Genomic DNA, 6333 nt, shown 5'->3' with positions numbered 1-6333 from the left:
CTTGACTTGCATTGCTTTAGACACATTAAGCTAGCTGACAGTATTGTGGAGATATTTCCTTGCTGGCTCATAATTTTTGTTAGAGTTCTAATCATCGATGCATTTGCCTTGGTGTGGTACACAAATCTCAGGCATTCATTGTTATTTATGAAAGAGATGGTTTCACAATTTTGTATTTTATGAACTTCTTCCTTCCTTCCTTGCCTTATTTTGAGATGTTAAGAAGTAAAATATGCAAAAACTGAAAACAATATGGGTTTTGCATATATCTGTACGGGCATACCTCATTTTATTGCACTTCACAGACATTGTGTTTTGTTTACAAATTGAAGGTGTGTGGCAACCCTGAGTTGAGCAAGTTTATGGGCGCCATTTTTCCAACAGGCTCAGATGATGGCATTTTTTAGCAATAAAGTATTTTTAAATTAAGGTAGGTACATTGTTTTTTTTTTTCCAGACATAATGCTATTGCACACTTAATATACTACAATGTAGTATAAATATAGCTTTTGTATGTACTGGAAGACCAAAAAATTTGTGTGATTTGCTTTATTGTGATATTTGCTTTATTGTAGTGGTCTGGAACCGAACCCGCAATATCTTTGAAGTATGTCTGTAATATGAGCAGGCTAAGAAATTTTTATATTCACAAATTGGATAATTAATTTCAAAGTTAAGTAGAGTCTGCTGTTTCATTCATTTATTAATTTGTTTATTTATTCAATGTAGACTTTAGACTCTAATGGGAAAGACAAATGAACTAATAAGCAAATAATGTGAGTTGTTTATTTGATAACTGATACGTTTTTAATGAAGATCATTAATAGAAAGGTGTGATACGTACCAAGTTGTGAGGGGAACTGTTTCTTAGCATGGCTATAAAAGGCTTGACTTAGAAGATATTCAAACCAAGTCTGGAAAGATGAAAAGAGCCAGATGGCCTGGGCAGGCAGAATCATCTAGGTGAAGGGAAGAGTATGTTCAAAATCTATAGAAAAGAATCAGTTATTAAACTGAAAGGAGACCAAATGTTTCTTAAAAAGTTTTTATTACATGTATTCAATAGCTTAATGGTAATTCTTCTTGGTACAAAAGGGACGTAAACTATAATTTCTTGACCATTTATTATGCACCAGGCATTTTATTGGATGATTTATATTTCCAAATGAATATCTCATCAATACTTCATATTCAGGAGGGTTATCATCATCATCCTATTCTATATACATCTTTTTAAATTTCTTATACTGGTGAGTAACAACCATCATCCACTCAGTTGTCCAAGTCCCAAACTCAAAAGCCCTTCTAGGTTTCCCCATCTCCCACACCCAATTTGTCCACATATTTATTCACTCTGCTCCATAAGTAAATTCTTGATCTATTAATTTTGTCTCCATCCCTACTGCCATTACACTCACCAGATCCTACCTATAGTATTGAATTGCCCTCTTCACTGTTCTCTCTTCCTTAATTTTACCCTTCTCTAGTTCATCCTCCAAAATCTCTTGAGAATGATCTTTCTAGAACAAACATAACATCAGCTCTTTGCTCAAAATATGTCACTGGCTTCTCATCACCTTTAGGAAAAAAAAATTCCTTGGCATGACAAACCAGTCTCTTCATTCTCTGGCCCTTGCCTATCTGGTCAACTTTATGTTCTATAACTGCTCTTTAATATCCTCTACTACAAACCTCTTGCCTAAACATACTCTTACATATTCTCATCATTTACACCATTCATCTTTCTGTCTAGAATGTTTTCCTTATGTTAGTATCTCTAATAAATGTGTATTTGAGTCCTTAAAGTCTCAGCCCAAGGTTATATTTCTGGTAAGGAGTTTCTTGATTCTTCTAGGCATTTCCAGACTGACTTCCCCTCTCCTACCTCTACACATCATAATTACACTGATTACCATATCCTATTAGAATGATTTATAAGTCTGTATCCCTGCAACCCCAAGGCCCCTTGAGTGCCGAGTCTGCCTCTTTAACTTCATCCCCTCACCCCTTGTATCATACCTGAAATATAGTAAATGTCCTATAACAATTTGTCGAATAACGGTTTAACCTAACAATATTCTCAGCAACTCCTCTCTATTTTGCTAATGATAATCTGAGGCTTACAGGAGTTAAATTATTAGTAAGTGCAAGAGTTAGCGTTTAATATCAGGATTGTTTAATCACAGAGTAATTGCTTTGTCCTTATAGGGGGCCATTCCTCTACTGGTTGATTATACTTTTACTTAACTAAGATATCTCTGTAGATATTATTGAGTTTAGCTTTAAGAATCTGTGCACTTTGCCTGACCAAATCTGTCAGGCAAATCAGGATGGAAGCTATGGAATCACTAGGCTTGTTCCCTCTCACCTCTTCAACCCTTTCCACAGTCTTATTAGCTCTGTCAGATTCTAGGAATATGTCACTTTTCCTAAATCCTAGGAGGACTCTGGGTGGAGAAATACACCTTTTTAGCTAATCATGTCCCCTTCTCTAGCCCTTATTCATGAACAAGCAGAGCTGTGGTGAGGTGGATGCAGAAAATAGTGACTTTAAATAAAGAATTATTAACAAATGTTATGGTGATATTTTCACAAAGCAATTTACAATGTAGTGCTTTCTCATCTTTATATTTTTCTATAGTATTGGGTTATCACTTCAGTAAAAACATAATCATTTTGTGAGATGCAATTTGAAGAGTTTCTTAATATAAGTAGTAATATGTATGTCTCAACTGAAGTAGATACTGAGGTTTTTTATTGGTCTTCAATTGGTATCATCAAAGAATCAACCAGCTAAGAAAGTACTTAGTTTCTTCATCCAGAGGCAGGAATTAATTAATAGCATAAACAAACTGTTCCTTCAAATACAAAAAATAAGACTCAAAAGCCCTCTGTTCTCTGAGAATTGAGAGCCTATGTATGAGACATCTATATTACTGTAAGCAGAAGGACTGTTGAAAGAACTGATATTGCTATTGACTATGAAAAAATACAACTATCCAAAATCTGTCTAGTAATGCTGCTACATGGCAGGCACTAATATCCGGCGATTCCCTGTCATTCTGTGAACTCCCAAAGGGAATTGTCCATAAATAAATAAATGTAGGTATATATACATACATATACATACATAAATATATACTTATCTATTATAGCTTTCTTAATATGCTGCTGCTCTTAATCCCGTTACCACATAGCATCCGTCAGAGTGAAGTTTTAAAGTTGTTTAAAATGTAAGAAAGGAATCAGATTTACTGGTATTAAGTAGAAAAGAGGCAAAAAGACTTTAAGTAAAAATTCTTGTACCAAAATGAGAAAGATGACAGTAAAATACACACGTGAACACACATACACACACACGCACACACACACACACACACGAGAAGGGTGCAGAGTAAATTGTAGAAGGCTTGAAGGGAAATGGACTTCACTCATTTTACTAGAACCACTCATGTAATGGGGATTTCTAACAATCTTAAATTCTTTCCCAAATCCCAACCTGTAACTTATTTCATGATCTCTATCAGGAAAATATCTTTTACTTCTCTGTAATGCCAACACCTACAAATTTAATAAGTAGAATCTATTTTAGAAGTGAAACTTCCATATAACATTTACTTCAAAATTACTGTTTTTAGACTTCAATAAAAATTAGTAAACATAACCAAATTATAACCAATCTAGACATTAATAAACCTGCAGTATATATGATTCAAGAAATAAAAGAAGAATTAGCAATGGTTTTGGAGTCCCTACAGGAAAAGACTCCATAAAAACAGCTGACATTATAACTATCAAGTCCTTAAGCAGTATCAGCTGAGGGATACTTAAACCCCTATTTTAATAGTTTAAACATAATTCTTACATTAATATTTCCCTAGACTTAATGATTTGAAGCATCATGTTATTGATTTAATTCAACAAATTTTTATTGAACAACTATAGTATTTAATTATCTGAAAAGCATGACCCCTTAATGTTCTCTGAATCATTACTATTAGCTAAAATAGTGGTTCTGACCATTAGAATATCTTAGGTAGCTTTTTTAAAATTCCAATTCCCAGGCCACACCTCAGCTGAATGTTATAAGAATTCTTGAGTATAGAACCCAGGCATCTGTAGTTTCTTGAGTTTCTCTTGTGATTCCAAGAAATAGTGCTTCTCTTTCTCTTATAATTTCTGCATATAGTAACCTGACACGTCACTTTGGAATTTGACATTTATTATGCATTGGTGTCTTGGTTTAAACTTCCGTTTTAACACATTGTTATTTAAGCAGTTTAAGTTAGTTTTTTTCCCTCTATTCTCTCTGAGATAAGAATAAAATGAAAAAAAAAAACCCAACTTATTCCCAAAATTTACAGGCTGAATCTAAAATATGTTGGATTGAGTTTAACTGTTCTTTGAAGTCTGAACTTTCTGCCCCAGATTCTGAAAAATATAAAGAATGAAAATGGTGTTAGAGGCAGAATTAGAATTAGAACCCATAGTTTATACAGTGTGACATTCTATTACACAAAAATAAACTAATAAATTTATTTACTTCATACATTTATCAATATTTGATAGAGAGATGAATTAGAAAAAAACTGTGAGAGAAAAGAAGTGGAAATATAACTACATATAATGGGATTGAAATGGGAAGCTTAAAAACCTCAGAAAGAAATGTTTACTCTTAAAGTGCACATCAATTTATGGCCGAATGTTTCTAGGTTGCACTTAATGTAAGAAATAGGTGTAAATTCATGTCATAGCAGTTTAGTTTTCAGGACTTGCTAGAAAATAGAATGATTTGGAGGTGCCTGCTACTCTGATGGAGCACTGCTTTGTTTCTTATGTCAGTGCTCATCAATGAATCTAGCTCTGCTGGTGTCCTGTCTAAAAGCTTGAACCTTGGAATAACTAAGTAAACTTTAGGGTAAATCCTACAAATTATTTGTATAAAATGTATATATATTTACAATACAGTATCTGAGGAGAATAACATATCTTTTATGTCTATGGATAATTTATTATTCAAGATGACCCTTAAGAAATAAGTTGAATTTCTTACTGTATTCAGTTATCCTGATTAGATCTTTGCATGAGGAAAAAAAAATATGCAAGCTAGAATCTGGGTTAGGAATCTTCGATTTTTTTTCTTTGCTCTTTAGCGTGTGAACTATGAAATGTAATGTTTGGACCTGCCCTCGGACACTGAAGTAATATTGTTCTCACAATCCATTTGATTTTCCTATCAATATTATCCTAAACAGATAATATTGAAAAAGAATGTTTTTCCAAGAAAATATTATTTCGAATAGTTGTAGGAGAAGTCTGTATGCCATTCTTCCCCTCATTTTCTCTTACAGTAAGTGTACTTTGTGTTCTTCAGTTCTTCCGATGTTCCAAAATTGATTCTGCCTCAGACTTTTGCACATGTTCCCCACGTGAAACGTTCTCCCCCCACCTCACTCCCTTTTCTTACTGTTAAGAAACATATTTTCCTCCTTGATCTCATAAGAAAAGTTACTTCTTTGGAAAAGCATCCTTTGGGGATGTAAGCATCCTTTGGGGATGTCTTTCCAGCAGAGGAAAGACAGTCAATAATATTGTAATAACTATGTATGATGTTAGATGGGTACTGGACATATCATGGGGATCATCTTGTAAGATATATAAATGTCTAATCACTATGTTGTACAACTAAAACCAATAGAATATTGAATGTCAGCTGTAATTGAAAAATTTAAAAAAAAATGAAAATTAAAAATATAAAGTAACCAAAGTATCCTTCGATGCCCGGAGTGGGTTTATTTCCATCGTATTATGTTCTCTCTGCTACTTGTGCTTCTCCTTTGTAATACCTGTCACAAGTGAAAGTATTCATGTAATTATTTGTTTAATATCTTCTCCCAGCTAGACTGAACTTTTCATGAAGGGGCTATTCTACACAAGACATTTACAAATGACAATTTTAATATTCTCTAACTGATTTCAATTTACTCCTAAAAGTGGGGCTGTGAAGATAAGGCTCATGTCATTCTTATTCACTGCTGTATCCTTAGCCACTTGGTACAACATCTGGCTCATAGTGTTCATTCAATAAATGCCTATTGAATGAATTAATGAATATATGGAAGAAATGTGTTAACTTTTAGTAAGGTGAAGAGTTATCTCTTTAGGTTTATCTGTTCTGTCAAGTTTTATAACTTTTATATATTAGTTTTATTTTTTTAATTTTCTAGTTCTTTAAATATTTGCATATTAGGTATATTGCAGACATTTGCGATTCATGTCAACTTTCAGTCTTAAAATATCTTTTGTAAAATTGAGGCTGCACAACATAACTTA

The sequence above is a fragment of the Pteropus vampyrus genome, unplaced genomic scaffold (genome assembly GCF_000151845.1).
Source record: "Pteropus vampyrus isolate Shadow unplaced genomic scaffold, Pvam_2.0 Scaffold476, whole genome shotgun sequence".
Taxonomy (NCBI): domain Eukaryota; kingdom Metazoa; phylum Chordata; class Mammalia; order Chiroptera; family Pteropodidae; genus Pteropus; species Pteropus vampyrus.
The sequence above is the reverse complement of the archived record's forward strand: the minus strand, read 5'-3'. Positions refer to the sequence as shown.